At 42.3% G+C, this 11,727-nt stretch overlaps 2 long non-coding RNA genes across 2 annotated transcripts in view; one reads left to right on the top strand and one right to left on the bottom strand.

The window, feature by feature from the left end:
* The first annotated feature begins 489 nt into the window (after positions 1-489).
* LOC128822525 (uncharacterized) overlaps positions 490-11,727 on the top strand; it is an 85,600-nt gene continuing 74,362 nt past the window's right edge. The window contains exon 1 of the long non-coding RNA XR_008441474.1: positions 490-1,085. This is a non-coding gene — a long non-coding RNA (uncharacterized LOC128822525). The remainder of the gene's footprint in view (positions 1,086-11,727) is intronic.
* Positions 1,897-7,062, bottom strand: LOC128822524 (uncharacterized). Its single transcript, XR_008441473.1, has 3 exons — positions 6,358-7,062; positions 3,080-3,420; positions 1,897-1,968 (listed from the first exon to the last, which is right to left on the bottom strand). It is a non-coding gene; the product is annotated as an uncharacterized LOC128822524 (long non-coding RNA).

Here is an 11,727-nt window from a genome sequence, read left to right as displayed (position 1 = left end):
GGAGAAACGGATGAGAGGGGGCAGAAGGAAATAGCAGCGCTTTGGGACATCTTCCTCCCAGTGACAAGAGGTCACGCTAGAAGTTCACCTGACAACAGGAATGGGAAGAGTGTTTTTTGTTAACACCATGAGTTTTCCTGTTTGATTTTTTGGTTTGTTGGTTGTTTTTTTTTGGTGTGTTTGTTTGGTTTTTTTTTGGGGGGGGGGTTGTGTGGGGGGGGGGGGGAGTTGGGTTTTTTTACCTGCTGTTGACCGGCTGATTGATTTTGAAAAAAGTTGCACAAAATATCAGTGCCTCCCAGAAACAAGACTCAGATGAAACTGTTCTTCAGAAGTTAACTGGAGGAAAACACCTTAGGAAACTCGACAACTCGACCCTTTTTTTTTTTTTTTTTTTTTTTTTTTTTTTTTTTTTTTTTTTTTTTTAAAGAAATGGGAGCTTCCCTTCTTCTTCTCTAGGAAAAAAAAAAAGTACTCATTGCTCTTCTCTGCACTAGACATTTATAATTTGTTCTGTCTGTCAGAACGGGACTATGAGAGGTTTTGGTGCAAATTCATTATCTCTGGCAAAACATAACATATAGTAGGAAGTGAAAAAGACCGTGGCAATGGATGAAAAACAATAGGGCTTCAGTTCATCAGCAACAAAAGCGTTGGGGAAATTGGTTGAATTTCGGAGCACGTCCTCCTAAGCAGAGAGGCTGGACTACACCTTGGCCAACCCCCACAAAAACTTGCAGAACCTCATATACAACAGTTCACTTTTTACTCCGGGGTGTAGGAAACAGTGAGGAAAAAGAAAAAAAAAATGGTAAACCCAAGCCAACTTTCTCCATCTCTCTCCCGTTTTCATGGATGGAAGATTTTAAACTATTTTAGAGTCATTGGAACAAGAACAACACCGTGGATCTAAGGGACACTTTTAAATAGGGATGGAGAGGGGAAATACTTGAATTTCTGGAGACCCGACAGAGCTTTTTCTGCTCCTGGGGGGCTTGGCTGTGGGAATCTTTGTTTGACACCAGGGACGCAACTCACGCCCTACATGTGGGGTAAAAATCATTCCCTGATAAAGGCGAAGATATGTAAGTACTGCAGTGTTTGTGTGTGTGTGTGTGTGTGTCCTGAATTACCTGCAAAATTTGGATGCTGAAACCTCGACAGATGGAGATTTCCAGGGTGCCTGTGAGTTGGCGATGAGGCCGGCCCTCCCCGGGTAACCGGAGCAGGTCGCTCGGCTTAGATCTGGCTACCTTCTTTCGCTCCGGGCAAGGGACATTTGATTAACAAAGGTTTATGACTGGACATAACGGCTTACGGCGGTGAGCCGTTTTTGTGTGTCTGATGCTAAACCTGTTGGTCGTGGGGCTCTATTTGGTGCGGGAAATGTTAATTATCTCTCAGACTGCCAGCGGATGCTGAGCTGTGGCTTCTCAGGGAGTATTTTTGCAGTGCCTAGTTGCCCTCGGAAGGTGTGCAGGCACAAGAACAAACACTCACAGAGCTGAAGAATAGCAGTTTTCAAACCACACGAACGAACAAACAAACAAAAACCCCACAAAGTGGAGGGGGGGAGGTGGGAGAAGGGGAGGAGAAATGCAGGGAAAAAAAAAAAAAAAAAAAAAAAAGAGGGGGAGAGGAAAGAAGATAAGTCGGAGTCATATCTTGCAGCTGGTCAGGGTGCAAAGGATTGCTCGCCGCCTTCCGCTGCCTTCCATGTAGTGGGTCACTCGGAGCAAGCGACCATCACTTCTCGGGTTCTCTAAAATCCATCCCTGCCAAAATGGCTCCGTTCAGCACAGGAACGCACCTGGCAATGGAGTGTCGGGGACAGGACAGTTCCAGTGGAGTTGCGGGAGCGCTAGTGAAGAGCGGCCAGGCCACTCACCCTGGCCCGGGCGTGACCCTCAGCATCCCTCTATCCGGGTGAAACTGCCTCATCGCAGCACCTAAGAACAGCACTGCTGCCTGGGAAATAACAACAACAACAACAACAACAACAACAATTTTTAGCTGAGGCTGTTGTGATCGATATAATGCAACGAAAACCAACAACTTATATTGTATTTATTTACCCCCGCGGCCCTTGATAAGCTTGCAGAGCTGTAAATAGAGACTATACCTTCCTAGTAATTCTGTTTTCAGGACATCATCTGTCAGGAACATGTGGGAAATATGGTGGGAAAAGGCTGGTATAATATATTTCGCATGTTTGAGCTGAAGGCTAGGTGGAGCCTCCAACCTTTGTTAAGTAACTGGCAGTTTATAGGACAAAAAATCCAGATCTGCCTATACAGTTTCCATCCCAGATCTGCCTCTATAGTTTTCACCCCTTCTGTTCAGCAGCCCCAAATAATATTTTTAGCCTTTTATTTTTAAGTGTAATTCTCCAGAAATAATAATGCAGTAAAAAATACACATATTATATTATTCATAATATTTCCAGTAAATATTGATTACCGTCTTTAACCCTGCAGATGCAGGAGTATATCCCTCATATTTGTTTTGTGTCATCTTAAACCAACTGCAGGAAATGTGGCCAGTTTTTTCCACCTTTAATCTAGGGTCAAGCGTTTTAGTGATTTATCTAATAATCCCAGAAGTTAATATACTTAGCACCTTCTAATCACATAGATTTATCTATTCATATATATTTCTGGACAAGATGTTCAATTATGATCCTTTGCTTTTTACTGGGCTATTTTTAAGATTTAAACAATGCAGACAGACCATAGGTAGTGACAGCTGCAACAAGAAATAGTAATGTTTGTTTGTTTATATATTATATACTATATTATATACATTACTGAAAGAATACATGTCCTTTAACGGCACAGGGATTCCACGTTGTAATCATCAACTGTTTGAGGGTTTGGTTTTTTTTTTTTCTGTGACTTTGAATTCTTGATATTCTGTCTTTTCTTATTTCTGAATTTGGATTTGTAGTAGATACCCTTTTGCATACTCTATGTTTAATGCAAGAGAAGTATAACATTCAGTTGCCTGTAAAATGAAATTGTGGTCACAAAAGAAATGATAAGCCACCTTCATTTGAAGGCGAGGCACTTGAGTGACTTACCGGGATGGGAGAAAAGGGATGCCGCTCTGCAGGGAAAAAAGGTTTGGACTGTACTGGCACGTACTGGCATGTACTGGCAATGTTTACCTCTACATGAATTTTGTTATAATTTAGTGCAAAAAGGGAATTTCTGCAACACTACACCCTTCTTATGTCACAGCAGCTTAAGTGGGGTTCCTGTGTGTCTTCCCAAAGAAGGTGGTGTTGCTGGAGATAGGATGGGGGTCTGATTGCAATAGTTAGAGAGTCATAAGCATTCCTCTTTAAAGTCAATAGAGATGGTTTGCTCTTAAGGAATCCATACGGGATATTTCTTCTTTACATCACAGACATCTGGAGACCTATAAAAAGATTAGAAAACAAGCATGGTAATCTAGAGGCAATTAGCAGGAATGTGCTGGAAAGCTAGAAGGAAAAAGTGTTATGTATTCCATAACTTCTAATAGGCAGGTATTTCTACAGTAACTTTGGAATACGTTTTATACAGTTATGTCAACTGGAAGAGAGTGGGCAGTGTTAACAGCTACTTTTCACAACTGTGCTTTGCTTAAACTTTCGACATGCTGGGCAACAGTCCAGTTTTAGAAAAGTGCTTTACAACTGCTGAATATATTTTTGTATTCAGAATAAGCAAATAGTTAAACAACTCATGATGTTGTTGAGGTCCTTGATGTCTGAGAGCTAGAAAATGTAGTTGGTAATAAGGCTAATGAACAGCTGGGTCATAACCATCACATTGCCTCTTTTGATGTGCTTAGGCTCCAATGATTAATCAACAAAATACGTCAGGTGTATTGCAGTTACTTCCGAAGTTAGTTCGTAAGTGAGACTGTGAAAAGAAAGCTTGGTGTTTTAGAGATATGCTTTGTCTCTTTGAAAAAAATGCCAATTTACTATAACGTACCTTGCATTTAAATCTGATGGTGTCACAGCTGGTGACATGCATGCGTTTAACATGTATGTATGCATCTGTGTTAATATGGATTACATATACACATATGTACATATGCACTTGTATGTACGCATAGGTGCACACACACACACATACACACACACACACGAACATGAGGATCACTTGTAATTTCATGTCTCTGAATGAAAGAATTTAATGCATAAACTCACAAGCCTGTCCTTTGCAACACATGCTTGATCACCAACAATACTGCCCCTAGTTACTGCCACAAAAAGTATCTTTTGCCTATCTGCCAACTCAGAAAAACTCATATATACTCATTAGAACTTTGTATAATAATCAAAGTGATCATGTGCCTCTGGTTGCATCAGATACCTGATTCAGTTGCCCCAGTTGTGCCTGAACAGTCCAAGAGGTAATGAAGCAGCTCAGTAAGACATAATGCAGCATTATAAAAATTCTAACAATTTTGTGCCAGTTCTAAATTTTCCTCAAAGAGCACTGCCACAAGTAGGTCTTATGTGTCCCAGGTAAAAAAAAGTGTTTGTTGTTTTTTTCCTGGTGGAAAAAACCAGTCCATACCAGAATATATAATACTGGTTTAAAACAGAAGTGTTCAGCTTCAAAGTCTTAGAATCTGAAAACACAAGTATATTGGTAATGTCCCTGCAGGATTCAGATTTAGCAGTTAGTAGATTGCCAACGTCTGTGTGCTACTATTTGGTGGCAGTTTTAATTTCGGGTCGTGTCTTACAAATAGGATTGTTTCCCCATTTTCATGTTTATGTAATTGCAATAAAAATGGACTTGTTGTTACAGTTGTTGTTTTATAGTGTAACCACATACACCTGCATATATATTTTAAGACAAACACATAGACACATGCACCTAGACTGACACACGTACCTATGGCTCCCCTGTGTACACACAAGGGGACATAAGCTTTATCATACAAGCAAGCTCTGTAGCCGACACAGAGCATCAACAACTTCAGTTTAACCCCTTGAATTAAAAAAAAAAAATCGATCTAAAAATAGCAATGTATGTAAGTGAAGGTTAATTTACAAACTAATGCACTTAAATGCTGTGTGGACTATAGACTGTGATTGTATTTGGACACAGATTTTATTTTGTAGCTTAGAAGAGTAGAAGGATGAATTTTAACCTAGTATTCCTTTAGGAGTTCTGAGCAGTCTATAGTCTGTGATGAATTTTTTGATGTGTATCTTGTACTGAACACAGCACACAGGAGCTGTTGAAATGCATTTATTAATTTCAACAGTAAGCATGGTAGATCACAGTGAGAAGGTTCATTTTATCACATATAATCGAGAGACCTTTAATATTTGCACTTGAAAAAATTCTATACAAATTATATTGTTAAATAATTCAAAGTGTAATGTTCTTTTAGCAGGGGGCTAGGGTGGGGTAGGAGGAGCTGAGAAACTTAAATCCTAAAATTCTACATAACGCGTCAAGACTTTCCTCTGTCAGTTCCATGAGTAACACCAGCATGCAGTTCTTTTCTCTTAGTACGAGGTCAATGAAAATAAACGGTAAATCGTTTAAAAATAAACGTTTTTATTACGGAGTTTCATCAGATAATGCATGGTCTTGGTAAATATTGCTGCAAATGTTTACATTTGTTGCTTTCTAACACAGACACAGAAACGTGCACAGGCTGGGAGGGAGTGGAGTGTGGGGAGAAGATCAGAGAGAGGTTATAGAGGCTACGGAATACGCTGAGCCTGCTGCTCGCAGCTTCCCGCAGAGACAGACGGAGGAGAACGCCTCGCACGACCGTCCCGCTGTAAATACCTGAATCACGATAGGCGCGAAACACGACAGAGATGCGGAGTAAAAATAAATAAAAAGGCACACCCCTTGTCTCCCCAAAGCAACTAACCAACAAAAAAAAAAAAAAAAAAAAAAAAAAAAAAAAAAAAAAATCCCTCATAGATACAGAACGACAGGGAAAATGGGAAAATTGTCAGTGTAATTACACATCGACTCATTGCGTAGCACAACCCCCCTCCCAGCTTCCAAGCGCAAGGCCCCGCTCCCCGCCGCGGCATCCCTCCTCACCAGCGGGGGCTGCCCTAAGAGAAGTGCAGCAGCGCTCCCTGGGGTCGGACAGGCTGCTCGTCCCGGGGGAGAGAGTCCTCTCCCTCGGCCTCTGGATGTTAGAGCGGTCTGTGCTGCAGAGGAGAAAGAAGGTAAAGGCGGCGGGCGGATCCCTCGCGCCAGGGCGGCGGAGGCGGCGATGCTGGAGGCGAGACCGGACTCGGTTCCAGCGCCGGCCACTGGTGGCTCATGCATATCAATAGCCGTGTATACTCGAGGTTTCTCATGACATCATCATTACCTTGGTCTCCCGCGGTCCAGGACCTCTGACCTTGACGGGCTGGCCCGCATTTTGGCACTGAAAGCCTTCCAATGATGGCTCTTTTCTCCATCTTTCAGACCGGGGGCAGCAGCAGCCGGCAAGACCGCTGTCTCCTCCCCAGCTTTAGGAGCTCCGAGAAAGAGCGAATCTCCCCCCTCTAAAATACACACCCAGGAAAGATATTTACAATCAAGCTGCCACCTTTTGGCAAAGAGCTCTATGCCGTGCACAATCTAAGGGGATCAGGAACCTCATCCTCGAATCATCTTGTTACTTCCTACTGAAATGGATTTTCCCCACCTTCTTGTTCCTCCTTACACTGCGTTGGAAATTGCCGAAGGCTCTCATCTTTATAGACGCTAAGGAGTCTTTCGTGAAAACGAAGCGATTTACAATGCAAATAGGGGCCTGTAAAGGAATGGATGCTCCTCTCTCTTAACGCAGCTTACGCAACTTAATGGCTGGCTTTATTTTCTGGTATTAACAGACGAATTGTTGGCTACCCCTGCCGGAAATTACTGGCTGAAACAAAAAGTTCGGAATAAACTTTGAAGGCAAGGGATCGTTTTGTAGCTGCACATACAGAAATACTTACATAAAAGGATGACATTTTAAAGCCGCACTAGTGCTCATGGAGGAAACAATGCTTTTGCCAGAAAGACTCTGGATTGTAGCAATGACGAAAAAAAAGGAAAAAAAAAAAAAAAAGCTCTGAGGGAAGCGAGTTGTTATCTTTGGTTATCTAGCTGTATGAGTGTTTTGGTCTTCATAAAGCTAGATAACCGAAAGTAAAAACTCCTTCATGATCATCGTACAGCATGTGAAAATTAAAGACTGCTGCAAGAGACAGTAAAACTCGAAAGGGGACAGGAATACTTATTGAATCTAACATTTTTACAGCTGAAGGTGAGACTGGAGGAAGTTAAATGGCATAATTATTCCAAAATATGAAGTTGTCGCATGGCACAGAATGGACATTCACCCACTGCAGAGAGAACCTGGTACTGATGGTAAACAGTGTATGTGCAACTATTGCTGTTGAATAAATAAATAAAGGGAAACCCAGAACAGTTCAACGTTAAACAGGACTAAGGATATTTTTTTTTTCTATTAGAAACCTAATGCTGAGTTCCATTTTTCAAAGTTATTCATTGCAATGAAATGGCCTTAAAAATAAAGGTGATAGTTGGTGATGATGAAGATGGTGGTGCTGATGATACAGAGCTGACTACTGAACTGAGGAAAAAAAAAAAACAAAAACAAATGCAACAAACCAACCCAAAACCTGTGTGCATCTGAGACAAAGCATTGAGGTTAATTTCAAATCATGTGAAAGCAGACTTTCAGAAAAAGTTTACACCGGATGCAGGCAAGCTTAATAATTTATATCTACTTAGAACTCGGCGGAGTTGCACAAAGATGGAGAAAAAAAATAATTGCCGATTTTTATTCCTCTATTCAAAACGCGAGCATAGATGCTTCTTTGTTTCGAGAGGGTTTCCTTGAGGAAGCTACTGAAGCAGAAAGACATGATGGAGATCGCCTCCCCCCGTCAAAGTGTAAAAAAATGTTCTATGCCTTACTCTGCACCTAGCATTGGAAATGAAAGTGACATTTACTCCAAAACCCACGTGTGCGCCTCCTCTCTTTTTGTTTAAGGATGATCAGGTCTATCCTGGAAACAGCTCTGGTATTCCATACAGAAATAATTAGGACGTACAGACCTGACAAAAACACGGAGAGGAAGGGGGGCGGGGGGAGGGGAGGAGGTGGAGAAGCAGAGGGTCTGTCTTGCTTAATTGATTCCGTTAAAAGACGTGCAGGAGATGTGAACGGCTGGGTGCTCCCATTCCCACGCTCGGGGCAAATGGCAGCGCCGTGTCCCGGCGGTCGGTGACAGACAGCCCGGCGGGGGCCGGGGCCGGGGCTGGGGGAGCCCACCGCCGGCACCCGGGAGAGCATTTCCCACCCACTGCCATCCCAGAAATGCTGGTCGAAGGGACGGGGCTGCAGAACACGCCCGCTTCCCCTGCACCGCACCCCGCCGTGCCCTCCGCGGGAGAAGGGTGGAACTTGCACCCGGGCGGAACTTGCATCCTTCTCCAGCGGAGGTCGCGAGGGGACGCGGGTTTTGGTCCCGATGGAGGAAGGGAAGGTCAGGGCAGGCGTGTCGGGATGCAAAGAGTCCTGTATTTTCAACAAATATTATCTTTATAATTGCGGCGGTTTAGGCACCTCTCGCAGTGAAACTGAGGAGGATTCATTGCCCAGAATAACATATTTTCTTTAGACTTGACCTAAAGGTTTTTCCAGAGGCACGCTGGAATGTGATACTGAGTCAGTAACCGAACGTTCTCCACGGCAGATTAAAATAAGATCAGCGATAAGGGAACGTGGGTTAGCAGTCTCCATCTGTCTGGGGCAAAACCTTTGCGCGCCGCTTTTTATAACTATTTAATTTTATTTTGTATTTTCACTTTGTTGTTGAACTGCTTATAAAAAGCATTGGTTTGGGGCTTATAATGGGAATATTTACCTTCACGCCATACACTGCACTGTGAGAAGGATGGAACAAGGAGCCAGCCAGCGTGTTCTGGAAGCAGCAGGAGTACTGTGTAGCTAAACCAAAAATTTTTGCCTCAAAAGTTATCCCATTCTCTCTGTAGCTGTTAAAATAACCTTAGTTTCGGCCGGAGGGTCCTCCCAGTGGCCGCCGGCAGTGCCGGCCGGGACCCCGGCTAGACTCTTTTGAGGTTAAACCTCCGTTTTGTCTGCACTCCATGTGCAAAGTTTTACTGCAGCAGCACCTGGCGAGGGGAGCTGTGTTTATTTACGTCGCAAACGTGTTTGAGCCACCGGGCTTTCACCGCAGAGTGCCCGCCTCTCATTTAACGGCTTGTCTAGGGGTTTATTTACCTAGACCCATTGTCTACTACAATTAAAGTTTACATGACAAAGTGCGCGGTCGTGTTTCTCAACGAGCTTCAATTAAAGCGATAAGCTGTTTTCTGGGGAAACTCCTTGTTTACTTAGGCATGAATGGAGTTAATTTACTTAAGCTGTTGCTTGCATCTTGGTCTTCGGTGTAAATTTGTGAAAGAAAACATCAGAGAAAAACAGCAGCATTATAATCGCGTGTTTGCCATTGTAATCTTAAATGGTTTTGTACCTTAATAATGTCACGTGATTATCAATCAGTAAAATATTATTGGCTATTATTGCTATTATTACTATTACTGCTCTTACTCCTTCACTTCTTCAGGAGCAGAGACCCATTTCTCTGCACCTTTTCTTCTACACCGTAGACTTCTGACTTGGGGAAAAAGATCATGTGGAAATGTGATACCAGACCCTCATTTTTATGCTTTAACAGGCTCATGCAGCAAGTAACTAGGAAAGGTAATCCTTTCCTAGGATTATCTACCTGTTACGTGTTGTTCCCTCAAAACTTGTGTGGAAAAAAAAAAGGTTACTCTATCAAACAAAGGAAAAGATTTATGTTATGGGAAGTGAAACCAAACCCTAATCCAAAAAGTTGAACTGTAAGTGGGCATTTCTCTCCAAGCCAGTTCTAGCACTGGAGGAGACCGGATCAAGTTTATTTAGCATACCAGTGCATTGTAAAGCAGTTGGAAGGTAGTTGCAGGTTGTGTGAGTATGCATGTTAACTAGCACGGATTGGAGCTTATTCCTTGTGAAAAGAGAACAGCAGATTGCTGTGCAAGGCCAATGTTAAAAAGGCAGCTGAATTTAACACCATCTGGAAGAAAAGATCCCTTGACGACTTTCTCACACCGTCAGACAAAACTGGTGTCTCTTGTTCTGAGTCCTTGTCTCTGCAACCGCACAATACTGAGTCATTATACTTTTGCTGAGAGAAAATTTGAGAACACAATATGGGCAACTGGTGAATGACCAAGTTTCATTATGCCCACTTAAGTCGATTGAAATCTACGTCTAGAGTTATGAATGCCAGCATTGTTTTCCCCAGCAGGGATGTACTAAATGTCAGCACAGTGTAAAGAAAAACTTGAAGTCTGCAAATAACTTCCCAGATCTCAATTATAATATTTTCCCACACTATAACTAATATCATTGCTAGTGCCTACAATGCATGAAATACAACAAAAGAAGGCAGAGGAAAAAAAAAAATGAGTTCATTTACAAGTTATTTCAGCCAGACAAACACTTTAATTTTCTTAAAATTACTTCAGCATATAGAGCTGGATAATCATTTCCTGAAAATTTCAAGCAACCAAACTGCTTCTTATGAAATTTTAAAAATAAATTGTGCAAACAAACTTATATTCAGCAACTATTTTAACCCTTCAGCTTAGGACTGATAAAATATTAGTAGATGTACTTTACAGTACACAGATCACTTTTTATTAGTCTAGCAGATGATTTCTTCTTTAAAGTTTAGCAGAAATGACACAAGCAAAGCAATGAGAAATGTATTTCTTCAGGTGCTGGAGAAAATCCACCAGGGCATCTCAGTGTTGACACGGGTACCAGAAGGACAGTTTTCAGTTCTCTCAATTTTTAACTACTGGCTTTTTACCTTCACTTTATAATGCTTTCTATTATGAGTGCTGTTCAGGTCAGGCCTCTGCTTAGGATTCATGCACAGTGAAGACTATGTAAACGGTTCAAAGGCATGGTGAAGAGTTAGTTGTGTGTGCTTTGTTAGAATGTCTGTGTTTCAAACCTAAGTGACCATGATTCTGTCTGCATTTCATAAAGCACAGTACAGTTCCTGGTATAGATACCTTGAAATGATGAGCAACTACCCTTGTGCTGAGTAACACATCCCTTCAGCAGCTCCACTTCCTGCATTTCTTAGCAGTTCCATCGCTGCACTGGGAATGCTGGTACATGGGGTAGGCAGAGGACTGGTGGGGTAACATGGCAGGTGTTGGTCCTAGATAAATTATTTTCTGACTTGCTCATGCAACCAGTCGTGAATGAGGGGCAGCTGGGGCCATCTGGATCTGGAGCAGAAGCAGGACAACACAGGCAGGTGATGGGGAGGTTTAAAGGGAAGCCAGTTCTTCACCATTCCCGGGCCTGCTGTACAAAAGCTGGCAGCTGTTGGAGGAGGGAGTTCCTTTCACCTACCAAAGAAGTGTTGTTTGTATGAATGGATATATTCATATGCACACCTCCACTTTCCTGAAGTTGCCATTAATATGCAATAGCATAGGGTAGATTAATTATTTTTGTTTCAATTAAAATTGGTGTTGTGAAATATTTTGTTTTGTAGAGAAGTCAAGGACACACTGCGTGTTACCCAGATCCCTCCCTTCCCATGTGAATTAAAAATAGTTTTCTGACTTCTTTTGGCTAGAA

The sequence above is a fragment of the Vidua macroura genome, chromosome Z (genome assembly GCF_024509145.1).
Source record: "Vidua macroura isolate BioBank_ID:100142 chromosome Z, ASM2450914v1, whole genome shotgun sequence".
Lineage (NCBI taxonomy): Eukaryota > Metazoa > Chordata > Aves > Passeriformes > Viduidae > Vidua > Vidua macroura.
The sequence above is the reverse complement of the archived record's forward strand: the minus strand, read 5'-3'. Positions and strand labels throughout refer to the sequence as shown.